The 15,022-nt window shown below is 40.7% G+C and overlaps 1 pseudogene; it reads right to left on the bottom strand.

The window, feature by feature from the left end:
- Positions 1-3,422: 3,422 nt before the first annotated feature.
- The window catches only part of LOC124521218 (5'(3')-deoxyribonucleotidase, cytosolic type-like), a 53,091-nt pseudogene continuing 41,491 nt past the window's right edge, over positions 3,423-15,022 (bottom strand).

The following is a 15,022-nucleotide window of genomic DNA, read 5'->3' as shown; positions in this document are numbered from 1 at the left end:
TTTGCTGAATCAAAAATGTGTATATTTTAATTGCTGTCAGAAGAGATAATTACTGTGCCACCACCAAGAGTTCATGAGAGGGGTCATTTCCCCATACTCTGGGCAGCATTGTATCTGTCAAACTTCTCAAAGTTCTCCATTTTTGCCAATCTGACAAGTGAAGAATGGTTTAGAAATGGTAAAGTCTGCATTTCTTTAGTTATGAGTTCGATTGAACATCTTTTCATATTTTCTAAAGCTACTTGGATTTCCCCTTTTTCTAAATGAATTGCGTGTTCATGTCCTTTGCCTGTATTTTGACCGCATTTATCGATTAACTCCACAGTCTTCATTGAGCACCTGTTGTAATGTACCAGGCTCTATTCTGAACTCTGATAAAACAGTGATGCAAATGGCAGATGAGGTCTTCTGGGTCCTGGAACTTACCATTTAGTGGAGGAAGTGAGGTAATAAACACATAAAGGGTAACTTCAATATAATGAAGAAGACAAAACCTGGCATTGGGACAGATAGCAACTGGCGGAGGGCACTGCTTTAGAAGAGGCAAGCAGAGGAGATGCCCTGTTAAATCTGCTCCTCCCACCTCCTCTTTACATTATCTGAACATATGTCTGAACACATGATCTGTTTCCAGGCAGAGAGTCCAAGAGAGAAGGGGAGAGATAATCCCAAGCAGGTTCCAGGCGCAGTGTGGAGCCCAACGGAGGCTTGATTTTACAACCAGGAGATCATGACCTGAGCCGAAATTGAGTCAGACAATTAACCAACTGAGCCACCCAGACGCCCCATAATGTTTTAGTTTTTGAAGTGTCTTCTAGTATTGAGTACATTCTGTGACATCATCTGAGGTCATTTTGATATTTCCACTTCTTCAACATAAATTACCCCTTAAACTGGCTATTTAGAAGATTCTCCCTTTACCCTTGAAGTTCAGAAATGAGACCAGGATATTGATCAGGTCTGTATCATTCTGTTACCATTTTTCCTAAGACATCATGCTCCCTTTCAGGATTGAGATTTGAGTAAATTTTAGTTTAGGCAATCTTCAATCTTTCCAACCTTACTGTTTTTTGAACTTCACATTCTTATTCTAATATCGCTTCTTCAAATGTGGTTTTAATTTACATAAGTTATTTTATTTTTCTCGTCCATTTCATTCCTGAACTCTGCCAGCTCACTCTTTTGTTGCCTTTTGTAGGGTTGTCATCTTGCTCTCTCTTTCTCTCCCTCTAACTCTTGTTTCAAAGAAGCCGTCTTTCTTTAATTCCTCTCAAGTCATGGATGCTTTAAAAAACCTTTCTCCTATTTTGAGGCCAAATTTGTTTTCTGCTTTGTGTTACTTATTTGCCTTCTGATTTTCTTTCATGCTTTCTTTTTAAATAATGGTTTATATGCATAGGAGCTGCCATAGATTTGCATGTTTGTGTTTCCTCAATATTCGTATGTTAAAACCTATGCCCAAGGTGATGGTATTAGGGGGTAGGGTCTCTGGGAGATGATTAGGTCATGGGGCAGGGCCTTCATACATGGAATTAGTGTCCTTATAAGAGAAGCCCCAGAGCACTCCGTGGCCTTTCTGCCATGTGAGGACACAGTGAAAAGACAGGTGTCTATGAACCAGAAGGTAGGCTCTCACCAGATGTCAAATCTACCAGTGCTTTGACCTTGACCTTTCCAGACTCCAGAACTATTAGAAATAAATTTCTGCTGTTTATAAGCCAGCCAGGCTATGGTGTTTTTATTACAGCAGGCTGAAAAGACTAAGAAAAGACTCATCACCCATTTCTTTCTCTTTTTTTCCTCATAATTTCTCATTTTAATGGAGGCTATTTTAGGGAGGAGGGAGATGTGAACTGCTGAGTGCCCACTTTTATTTCGATATGTTAATTTAGAACCCTTTCTCACTGGTTTTTATCCTTAGTGAAACAAGTCTCCCCACCCCCATTTTTAGTGGAATTTAAAACACTGAAATATATTTGATATATAACCCTGGATAAATTTAAAGTGTACAACATGTTGATTTGATGCATTTATATATTGTAATATGATTGCCATTGTAATGATAATTAGCATCTCTGCCTGGCCACATAATTATCATTTCTTTCTAGTGGCTTGAAGAGTTAAGACCTAGTCTCTTAGCAAGTTTGGTGGTTGTAATTGAGGTGAGCAGAAATACGTGACTCATGGTGGAGGGCGTACGTTTTCCATATGGTTATTTAGACCAGTATTTCACCTGCTGTGATGGATGTGCAGACAAGGACCTGGGGCTTCCCGCTAAAATACACACCTGCCTTCATGGAGTCTGGGGTGGGACGGGAGAGTCTTCATATCTAACATACTCTAGATGTGTTTAATTCTGCTAGTCCGTGAGGACACTTTGAACTGCGGGGATTTGGGGTTTACTTCTTTCTTTTCAGCTGATTTAGAACAGCTGCTCCCAGATTGACCCACACCCCCCAGCCTGCCCTGCAGCTCTTCCCGCCTCCTGCTCATTCTGCCTGGGGGGGGGGGGGGGGCGGGCTCTGGAAGACAGTTTTTGTGCTTTGTAGGCCTTTATGGGATTTAAGTTAACATTTGATTGTTAAGTTCTAATTCTACGGCATTGTTTTTAAGAAGTTGTTGATGATACAATTTCAGTTTCTCTTTTAGGAAATTTGTTAAAATATTTTTGTGGCCTGAATGACAGTCTGGTTTTGTATGTAGTAACGAAAAATAAATGCATTTCTTGCTTCTAGAGGCCAAGGTCCCTCTTTCTCTTTCTCCCTGTCTCTCCCTCTCTCTCTCTCTCTCTCTCTCTCTCACACACACACACACACACACACACACTTGACCTTATATCTTACATATTTTAAAATTCCTTTTAATAATAGCTTTCCCCCACTTGTCTACTTGACCTACGAAGAAGGAAAAGAGGTGGAGTGGTATGTTAAAGTCTTCCACTGATATTCTGGTTGTGTTGATTTTCTACAGATTGTTGCTCGCAGTAGAATTTTTGTTGCAGTATTATTCCAGGCATGAGATGTCCTGGCAGTTAAATCTTCAGTGTGAACTCTAATCTTTAAAAATATTTCCTGATTCTTTCAAGTTCCTTTTTTCTTTTTTCTCCGTGAGCCAAAGTGTTTTCTTAAAAAGGTTCCTGAGTGATTTTCCCACCATGCTACCCCACCAGCCATCTTGCGACGTTCCAGGTGGCTGGCCCTTGAGAACTGACGTTACTGTGTCTTTCTGCTTCAGGGTGCTGGGTGGTCACCGTCATCGCACTGCCCTGTCATTCAGCTCTGCTGGGGTTCCCTGCCAGCCTTCCTTCAGCTACTGTCCACTATCCTGGTCCCTTGCTTATTCCTGCAGCAGCCCCAGGCCCCCTTGGTCCCGCCTCCCCACCCCCTTCACTTGCTGTCTATGATCTCCCTCCAGGTGTCCCTTCAGGTGTCCCTCCAGGTGTCCCTCCAGGTGTCCCTCCAGGAGAGCAGCTGTCTCCTAAAGGGGGCGGGGCCGGGTGCTGGTTGTGGCAGCAAGTAAACAAGATGTGCTCCCAGCTTGGCGTCTCCTCTTGGCCTCAGATGGTGTCCTTGTCATCCACGAGCAGGTCCCCCAAGCCCACCGTCTTGTCCCTCATCAGACTAGTGCAGTCCATGAACTGGCGCTCCAGGTGGTTCTCCACCCACTCAACCAGCGCTAATTCTCGCCCGCAGTGTTCACACTTCAGCGGAGGGCCGGTGCACACGGGGACCTCGGTGTCCTGCATGTCCTCCACCTCCGCACGGCTTCCGAGGCTCCAGGGATCGGCTCCGCGTCTGGGGAAAAGCCTGGGACCTCATGCACACTGGCCACTTCGTCCACTAGGTCCAGCAGCAGGTCTCTGTACTGTTGCGGGTGAGGAACCCCAGGCGCTCGGCCAGCGCCCTGTCACCACCACCGCCCCCTCCCTGGGAACTGCCTGGGGAAGCCCTGCAGGAGGTCCGCTAGACGTTGGCCCACAAGTGGTTCAAGTCCAACAGCACCTGCAAGAGCCAAGGGCCCTTGTTTTGTTTTGTTTTGTTTTTTAATAAACCATTTATCTATTTATTTATTTAAAAGTTTTATTATTTATTTTTATTATTTTTTGAAAATTTACATCCAGATTAGCATACAGCAAAGTAACGATTTCAGGAGTGGATTCCAGTGATTCATTCCCTAGGTATAACAGAGCCAAGGGCCTTTTTCATGCTTATCGCCTGAGCTCTATTCTTGTTACTATCAATTTTACAACCTTTGCTTGTTTTTTTTTTTTTTTTTTGAATGCTTATATGTTTATATTTGAGAGAGAGGGAGAAAGAGAGAGCACAATCAGGGGAAGGGCAGAGAGAGAGGGAGACACAGAATTTGAAGCAGGGTCCAGGCTCCCAGCTGTCAGCACAGAGCCGGACGCAGGGCTCGAACTCATGAACTGTGAGATCATGACCTGAACCCAAGTCTGGCAATTGACTGACCCAGCTACCCAAGCTCCCTGCTGTGCTTGCTTTTTATTTGCGTTTGCTTATCTGTATCTTTTTACTTTTAATTTTTTTGCATCAGTTTGTTTTAGGTAAGTCTGCATGTATTTGAATTTAGTCTATGCCCCATTTGATTTTTAATGAACTACTTTAACATCTTTAATTATCACTTAACAGTCATATTTCATCTTGTATCAGTCACTGTGTTCCATGGTTTTTAAAATATTTATGTTTTCTTACTGTTTCAAGTTTTGATTTTTTTATTTACTTTTTAAAAAAATATTTCTTTAGTTTTGAGAGAGCTCGTGTGAGCGGGGGGAGGGTCAGAGAATGGAAGGAAGACGATAGGAATTGGGCTCCACGCTGACAGCGGTGAGATTCATGTGGGACTAGAACTCCTGAACAGTGAGATTATGACCTCAGCCCAAGTCCAAGGCTCAACAGACTGAGCCAGCCAGGTGCCCCTTACTGTTTTCATTTTTTTACAATGAAATACGATGTCTTATTTTTATCTTCTTCAGCATTTTGAAAATCATGTCCTATTTTTACGTCCCTTGGTGATTAACTTTTTCAAAAACGTTCCTTCACTATTTTTTCTAATTACCAGAGTTAAAAATACACATTTCAGACCCTTTCATTTGTGACACGTCATTTCATACACTTTGAAAATGTTCCCTCAAAAATCCCTACATACTGATATTTATTATTTATTCAGGCTACGCTATGTGCCCCAAGGGAGTCCAAGTGCCGACTACCTCAGCGAACGAGGCAGACCACAGGACCCACCCTCATGGAGTTCACTCTGGCACAGCAAAGACAGGCAAGAAGAAAAATCAGTGTGTCTACACTGTAGAATATGATTTCAGGAAGTCATGGGTCTATATCATTGTTCTCATCTAATTATATTTTATTTTCACGGAAAATATTTTTGCCTTGAATAATATAACCAGATTGACAATAATATTTGGGCTTCTTCCTATTCGAACTGGCTATTGCTCCTGATATGCAATAGTTTTCCCCATTGAGAGATCTCAATTTTACCAAATTGCAGGAAGTAAAGATACAAATCTAAGAGCTTCAATGGGACGCCTGGGTGGCTCAGTCGGTTAAGCGTCCGACTTCAGCTCAGGTCACGATCTCGCGGTCCGTGAGTTCGAGCCCCGCGTCAGTCAGGCTCTGGGCTGATGGCTCGGAGCCTGGAGCCTGCTTCCGATTCTGTGTCTCCCTCTCTCTCTGCCCCTCCCCCATTCATGCTGTGTCTCTCTCTGTCTCAAAAATAAATAAACGTTAAAAAAAAAATTAAAAAAACAAAAACAAATCTAAGAGCTTCAAAAGTTTCTAAAAACAATTCTAAGAGTTGGTTTTCCTGGCTCTATTTTCTAAGTTCTCACATTACTGAAAATAATTATTTGGGACTTTCATTTATGAAAGAACTAATATTGCTATAAAATTTTTGGATCTACCTTTGTTCCTTAAAATCCGGTACAGTGAAAGACAATCTTGGGCAATTGTTTCATTGCCTCCTGAGATTTCATGTTATGTAAGGCAAAACTTGAGAAAGATTTTTGCCTGTTGTAAATCATCTACTTTATCTGCCTAGAAGCTTCCTTGTGTGTCTCTACAGATGGCTTCTTTCAGTGATTTTACAAATAAAGTATGGAGGCATTTATTTTGCCTGCCTTGTAGCACAACTCATGGAGTAGAAAAGAAAGCAGCTGACACCTGTAATGGCAGGGGGCTCAGAGCTTCAACTACAGCTTCCACTAAAGCTCTGAGATTCAGACTACTACAGACGTGCAGAATATGTACAATTTCTACATATGGGTTATTTTATTAAGGGAACATAGAAGTGTGCTATTAGCCTTAGACATTTTTGTCCCCAATTACCTTCTAATTTGTATGAAAATTTCCCCATAGCTTGACAGTTGTCTGTGAACTTTGTTTTAGTAAGAGGGTACATTTTCGTCTTTTGTGTTTCCTCTTGAGTGATTTGTCGAAGAGTTTGGCAGATTCCCGGGTGGATGTTAATTAGGAGAAGAAATCCACAGTGTTTGTGATTAGTGACCCGTTTACATGTTCTTTTGAAAGAGAATAGTATTCAGTTTACAAACAATGGATAAGGTGTCAGAAACCATTTTTCAAAATGTACGAGAAATTTAATGTTTCAAACTTTTGAAGAATACTGTCTTGGTCAGAAAGCTATATTGCTCAGTCCTCTTCATTCAAGCGAGAGAAGCCAAATTCAAGCTAGTTGAGAGAAAAAGAGAGAAGAGAATTTACTGGCACATGTGATAAAACATCCCGAAGTAAAAGTAACTTCAAGCATGACTGTCTCTAGCAGCTCAAAAAATGTGAACAACCCATTACACCAATGCAAAAATGTATTCTTTCCAGATTGTCCCAGAAAACTGTGTAGAATCGATGGGCTTATTTTGGGTTTTATGGCTATGCCACGGGAATAGTCATCCCATGAGAATATTGACTGTCTAGGACTGTCCCTTTCCATCTTATAGGTACACACCATATTGTCACGAAGGTTGATTTCATGTTCTAGAATTTTCAGAATATATTTTTAGTTGTTTTTTCCCCCCAGCTTTATTGAGATATAATTGACATATGACATTGTGTTAAGTATACAGTATACAACCTGTTTATTTGATATACTTGACAAACTCATTACCACCAAAGCATCGTCCGACATCCGCATCACGTCACATAACTATCATTTCTTTTTTTGTGGTGAGGACACTTGAGACCAACTTTCTTAACAGCTTTCAAGGATATAATACAATATTTCCAACTATAATCACCACGTTATACATTAAATACACAGAACTTATTCATGTTCTAATTGGAGGTTTGTACTGTTTGACCAACATCTTCCCTTTCCCCCTACTCCGCAGTCCCTGCTGACCACCATTCAAGTGTGTATCTTGATGCGTATGGCTGTATGGCTTGTTTAGATTCCACATGCAAGTGCTATCATACGGTATTTGTCTTTTTTGACTTTGCCCTGTCTCATTTAGCCTAAAATCCTCAAGGTCCATCCATGTTCTCACAAATGTCAGTATGCCCTCCTATCTCATGTTCTGAATATTCTATTGTATCTACACACCACAACTTCTTTATGCACTTACCTGCTGACACACACTTAGGCTGTTTTCATCTATTGGCTATTGTGAATAATGCTGCAAAGAACATGGGAATCTAGATATCTTTTTAAGATCCTGTTTTCATTTCGTTCGGATATATACCCCAAAATGGGATTGCTGGGTCATATGGTAGCTCCATTTTAATCTAATCGTCACCAAGACCCATGTCAAAATGCTTTCCACCCGCTATGTTTTCTTCTAGGAGTTTTACAGTTTCAGTCTCACAGCCAAGTCTTTAATCCATTTTGAGTTGATTTCTGTTCATGGTGTAAGATAGGTGTTCAGTTCCATTCTTTTGCCCGTGGCTCTCCGGTCGTATTCCAACACCATTTATTGAAGATGCTGTCCTTTTACCATTGTATATTCTTGGCTCCTTTGTTATAAATTAGTTGGTGATAATGCTGGAGTTTACTTCCAGGTTGTCTATGCTGTCCCATTGATTTATGTGTCTGTTTTATGCCAATACCATACAGTCTTGATTACTATAGCTTCGCAATATGATTTGAAATCAGGAAGTGTGATGCCTCGAGCTTTGTTCTTTCTTAAGGTTGCTTTGGCTATTCAGTCTTTTGTGGTTCTGTACAACTTTTAGGATTTTTTTTTCTATTTCTCTGAAAAAATACCATTGGAATTTTTATAGGGATTGCATTCAATCTGTAGATCATTTGGGGTAGTATGGACATTTTAACAATATTAATTCTTCCAATCCGTGAGCATAAAACATCTTTCCGTTTGTTTGTGTCTCCTTCAAATTGTTTCATCAGTCTTGTAGTTTTCTGTGAACAGATCTTTCACCTTCTTGGTTAAATTTATTTCTAGGTATTTAATCCTTTTTGATGTAATTGTATGTTCCTCCTATGTGCGATTTGTTGGGAGTTTTTATAATGGAGGATGTTGAATTTTGTGAAATTCCTTTTCTGCATCTATGGAGATTATCAGATGATTTTTACCCTTCATTCTCTTAATGTTGTGTATCACATTGCTTAGTTTATGGAATTTGAACCATTCTTGCATCCCTGGAATGAATTCCATTTGAATGTACTGTTGAACTCAGTTTACTAATATTTTGTTGAGAAATTTTACATCTGTGTATACCAGGGATATTGGTCTGTAATTTTCTTTTCTTGTGGTGCCCTTGCCTGGTTCGTTATGAGGGTAATGTTGGCCTTGTAAAATGAGTTTAGCAGTATTCCTTCCTCTTCTATGTTTGCAAGATTTTGAGAAGTAATTGTATTAATTCTTCTTTAAATTTTTGGTAGAATTCATCAGTGGTTCATTAGTTCATTAGTTCTAGACTATTTTTGTTGTCTCCACCTATTTGTACACTTTCCAGTTTTCTTCTTGTAACTTATTTTTTGTTTCATCGCATTTTGATTGGAAGGATGCTTGATGTTACTTTAGTCTTCTTAAATTTATGAGGATTTGTTTTGTGGCCTCACATGTGATCCATACTGAAGAATGTTTCGTGTGAGCTTGGGAAGAATGTGTATTATGCTGTTGTTGGACGGAATGTTCTGTAAATGTCTGTTAGGTCCATCTGGTCTAATGTGTAGTTGAAGTCTGATGTTTCCTTATTGATTTCAGAATGCAGTTTCAGAGGTAGCTCCCATGAGGCACCATTTCACACCTACTATGAAAACTATAGTCAAAAAGATGGACAATAACAAGAATTGCCAAAGATGTGGAGAAATTGGAATCCTCGTGCATTGCTGGTAGGGCTGTAGAACAGTGCAGCTGCTATGGAAATACTTAAGCAGTGTTCCTATATGACTAAGTATTCCATTCCTAGGTATATATCCAAGAGAATTTATTTTTTTTTTAAATTTTTTTTTCCAACGTTTTTATTTATTTTTGGGACAGAGAGAGACAGAGCATGAACGGGGGAGGGGCAGAGAGAGAGGGAGACACAGAATCGGAAACAGGCTCCAGGCTCCGAGCCATCAGCCCAGAGCCTGACGCGGGGCTCGAACTCACGGACCGCAAGATCGTGACCTGGCTGAAGTCGGACACTTAACCGACTGCGCCACCCAGGCGCCCCTATCCAAGAGAATTTAAAACTGGTGTCTACACAAAAACATGCACACACATGTTCATAGCTTCATGATTCACAACATCCAAAAGCTACAAAAAAACCTGAGTGTCCATCAGTGGATGAACAGGTAAATAAAATGAAAAATTATTCAGCCATGAAAAGAAGCGAAATACCAATACATGCGACAGCATGGATGTACCATGAAAACATGATGGGAAGTGAAAGATGCCAGACTCAAATGGTCTGATAGTGTATGATTCCATTCTTGGAATGTTCGGAATAAGCAAATCCATAGAGACAGAAGCTATATTAGCATTTCCTAGAGGCTGAGGAGAGGGAACAATAGTGAGTGGGTATAGGGTTTTTCCTGTGATGATGAAAACGTGTAGGAGTTAGTCCTGATGGCTTCACAACTTTGTGAATACACTAATGGCCACTGAAGTCTACACTTCTCAGGGGAGAATTTTGTACTATGGGAATTATGTTATCAATAGAAAAGAAATAATTCTTTTTTTTTAAATTTTTTTAACGTTTATTTATTTTTTTGAGACAGAGAGAGACAGAGCATGAACGGGGGAGGGTCAGAGAGAGAGGGAGATACAGAATCTGAAACAGGCTCCAGGCTCTGAGCTGTCGGCACAGAGCCCGACGCGGGGCTCAGACTCACGAACTGCGAGATCATGACCTGAGCCGAAGTTGGGTGCCCAACCGACTGAGCCACCCAGGCGCCCCAAGAAATAATTCTTTAAAAATATAAAGATGGATTCAGAATTGAGAATGTGTAGCCAGACATTTTAAATCAGCGCTTCCAAGAAATTATAACATTTCTGGGTAATTCTCTAGCAATCTAAGAGATGTGGCCTGCCTTCAGTCGCTCCAGAGCATAAAGGGCAAACCATCATAAAAGGAACTGTTCAAGGCCCTATTTGTTTTGTTTTGTTAATTAGTGCTGCCTTCCTGTATGGCCAGAATAATTTCATATTTGCAAGTTTTAAATATGATTGATGATAATCATTAATGCACAAAAAGCGTCCAAATACTGCTGAATTAAGTGGCATTTAACACCTGGAAGATATTTTAGGTCAATTATAATCTACTAAACTACAAAATCAGCATGTTGCTCATGAAGGTTTCTCATAAAGCAGAACATAATTCAAAAAGTTCATGTGAAAACAGGAAAAGTACATTTTATATATGTAAATAGTTTGCCCAAAAAAGGACAAATTTAGGCAAATAGTCGAAAGTTCTTATTTTCAAATTACTATAAAGGAACTGTAAATAATTTACTGTGTAAAATTATTGACTTTTAAACCTATTTTACTTTATCTTTTAAACTTATTTATTTTGAGAGAAAGAGAGAGAACGCGCATGCAAGCCGGGGAGGGGCAGAGAGAGAGGGAGAGGGCAAGAATCCCAAGCGGGCTCCACCCTGTAGGCACAGAGTCAGAAATGGGACTGGATCTCACAAACCGTGAGACCGTCACCTGAGCTGAAATCAAGAGTCCAACACTTAACCAAATGAGCCAGCCAGGCGCCCCTAAAACTATTTTATTATAAAACAAACCACAAATACAGGAAGCTCTTCCGAACAAATACACAGCCTGATGAGTTTTTATGAGGCCTTTTTATAACTACCACCCAGGTGAAGACATGTGGCCTGATTCAACCACAATAACACTCTTACCCCAAGTAACTATTATACTCACCTTTGTAGAGATGACACAATGTCCATGCTTAGAGATTGTAATGTAATCTTACTCACTTTTTTAAAGGTGTTCGGATTCCGTGTCAATTTCAGCCCACACATTTCTCCTCCTTCCCTTCCTTTTTCTTATCATTTACCTATTAAGGAATCGAGGACATTTGCCCAGCAGAATATTTCACACTCTTAGTTCTACTTATTGTGGACTCATAGTCAGTTCCTCTGTCTTCTTGAAAATTGGCAGCTGATCGCCAGACTTGATCAGACTCAGTCAGGTTCAACTCCTTTGGCAAGACCGTGTGGAATGTTGTACTCTCACCAGGAGGTATCTGTCTGCTTGTCTCTCTTTGTGGACTGAGCAGCTGTTGATACTCAATACCTGGATCCGTTCATTCATTAGTGGTTGCAAAACAATGATCTTTCAATTCATCTTTTTTTTTTCATTTATTAAATAAAACGCTTTTACAAAGAGATGCTTTCCCTCTTCTACTGTTTGTACTACCCAGGCAGACAGTTTCTACAGAGCCCAGACAAACGCTTGATTCTTCGCTCTGAATATTTGCTTGGTTTCTGCACGGTGGGGGTAGAGACAAATGACCTACTAGTTTTTAAAGGTTTAATATTCAAGAATAAAAATCTGAGCCCCTACTCTTATGAAAACAAAGAAGTAGAGATTTAATATTCTCGCGTATTTTTCACTTCTTACTGAAGTATAATATATTTAAAGAGTGTCCATATCATAAGATTGTAGATCAGTGGTTCTTCACAAACTGAACATACCATGTAATCAGCAACCAGATCAAAAACCAAGGCACTCTAACCGCCCCCCACCTTCCTGATATCCAACAACTAATTGTTTCTGTTTTGTTTCTTAGATGAGTGGGATCATACAGTGTATGCTCTTTTGTACTGAGGTTCTTTGCTCTGTCATTATGTTTGCAGTAGTCACTGGATTGCGTATCCATTTTTCTGATAGGATTCAGATTGTTTCCATTTGCCAGCTGGAGTGTTAAGAACTTTTCCATGCATGCCTTTTGGGGCACGTAGATGTGCATTTCTTAGGGTATGGATTGCCTTCATTATTAAACATGATACTAGAACCAGATAGTTTCTTGGGAAAACTACGGAAATATGTAAATAGCTTCATTTTTAAACATGATATTAGAACCGGGTAGTTTCTTGGGAAAACCACTGAAATTTCTGAAATTCTTTTTATTGAAAAAATGAGTTGTTGTTAGTAATTATCACTGTACCTCATTTAGTTTCAAAATTGTAGCTGCTACCGCTGCTAACATCAGGTACCAGCCTGTAACAAATCTCAGAGAAAGTGGCACCGCCCATGGCTGCGTTCAATCCACTGTCTACGCTTGTTGCAAAGAAAAACCGTAGACAGTTCAACGCCAGAGGGGAATTTTACTTTTTCTTTTCGATGCCCTCTCGAAGCTCTGTCTGCTCCCTCAGAGCAGTGCCCGTTTACAGGCCAGCAGTCGCTGAAGCAGCTCTGCTTAAAAACGTGAATTACCTGGAAATCTATTTTTAATTTACTTTCATAGGGATTCATCACCTGCTATGGGATAAATCATCCTCCCTCCCCCAAATTCATACGTGGAAGTCCTAATCCCCAGTACCTCAACATATGACCTTATTTAGAAATAAAGTCATTGCATGTGTCATTAGTTAAGATCAGGTCATTAGGGTGGGCCCTAATCCAGGATGACTGGTGTCCTTATATAAAAGGGCAAATCTTGGGGGCACCTGGGTGGTTCACCGAGGTGCTCACCTCGGTTGAGCATCTTGATTTCGGCTCAAGTCAGAGCCTCGTGTTGGGTCTACGCTGACGGCATGGGGCCTGCTTGGGACTCTCTCTCCCTCTCTGTCTCTCCCCGCCACATGCACGCACACACACACACACTCTCTCTCTCTCAAAATAAATAAATAGCTAAGAAAAAAAAAGGGCAAATCTGGACACAGATCTGCACACAGGGAGAAGGCCATGCGAAGAGGAAGGCAGAGATTAGGGTGATGCTTCTACAAGCCACGGAACGCCAACGATCGACCACAAGTCACCAGAAGCTAGGAGAGACACATAGAACAGACCCACCTCTCACATCTCTCAGAAGAACCAACCCTGAAGATACCTTGATCTCAGACTTCGGGCCTCCTGAACTGTGAGCCAATAAATGTCTCTTATGTAAGCCTCCCAGTGCGTGGTACTTTGCAACAGCAAACTTACACATCACCCTTTATAACGTGGTACCCTTGGCCGTTGCCCATTGTCATGATCCTTAATTTGGACTCTAACTTGGACTTCTAACTGACTGACAGCGTGTAATCTTGAGTAAAGGATTCAGCCTCCCTCTGTAAGCATCTGTGTCTTCTTATGTGTAATTAGGATAAAAATCATACCTCTATCACAGGCTTGCTGCGAGAATGGAGTAAAACCTGCATCTAAAGAACTTCTGAAAGTATCTCTAAATGGTAATTATTTATTTTTTTTTGCAGAAATATCAGAGCTTTATTCAAAGTTAGGCCTTTCTAACCAAAGAAACTCTATTCCTTTTTAAAATATAATTTATGGACAAATTGGTTTCCATACTAAATAGCAATTTTTCAAATAAGTATTAACTTTTATCATTATATATATACTAAGTTGCAACCATAATAAATTCCAAAAAGCAGAACTCGTACAAGCCACATTCTGTAGAACACAGAAACATGCACAAAATAAATAAATAAACACAAATTATCCTTCACAACAGATACAAAAGGGCAATAAAAACTGATGTTACAGACCGTTTGAGGACAAGGCAATCATGGCATCATATCTTATGGATACAACCACAAAATAAAATAAAAATGGATAGCTTTAAATGCTTTCCATCAAGGAAACATTTTCAGGACAAAATAAAACAGGTTAGCCAGAAAAAGTCACAAAGTGATTCTAAGCCAGCAGGATGAAGAAACTGATGATGACAAAAGCAGGAGAAAAATGGCATTCTGGTAACCAACGTTTGCAAAGCATTTCCTAGACACCAAGCCCTGTGCTACATCCTTTTCCCAGACTGTCATGGAATGATTAGTACAATCTTATGTAGGTACTACGATTATTCCCATTTTACAGGTAAGGACACTGAGGTTTCAGAGCTGGCGTAACTCACCCAAGATCATAAAACAGAGGCAGGATTGTGTCCCAGGAAGTATGACCACAGACCCCAAGTTCTTAATCACTGTATACTCCCCCGGTCTTCTTCAGTCAGGGTACAACTGGTCACTCATGTTCTAGAGAACACCTCCCTTACTGCCTCTCATATACTGTTTCTACCGTGTATCCTGTGCATTTGAATTTAGTGATTTCTTATAACTCGCTCTCACGTCGCCACATCCCCCAGCCCCATGCACACACCCACACCTGGTGCTTGTTTGAGCCCTCTCCATCATGAGACACGAGCGACACGGTTGAACAATCCTCATTCCTAGGCCGGACGTCTAACCGTTGGTGAACAGCTGGGCCGCCTACCATTCAAATATGGAAAGGGTCTCAGGGCCCAGCCCTCCTGTGTCCGTCTCGCATATGGCCACTTCTCATCTCTGCTGTTTGGAGGGCACAAGCGGTCCCTGGAGCCCACCTCTGCCTACACTTTGCTGCCAGTGCTCCTCACTGTTT

Source organism: Lynx rufus, unplaced genomic scaffold (assembly GCF_022079265.1).
Source record: "Lynx rufus isolate CCGP_SWC_20201006 ecotype Redwood Valley unplaced genomic scaffold, mLynRuf1.p SCAF_3, whole genome shotgun sequence".
Lineage (NCBI taxonomy): Eukaryota > Metazoa > Chordata > Mammalia > Carnivora > Felidae > Lynx > Lynx rufus.
The sequence above is the reverse complement of the archived record's forward strand: the minus strand, read 5'-3'. Positions and strand labels throughout refer to the sequence as shown.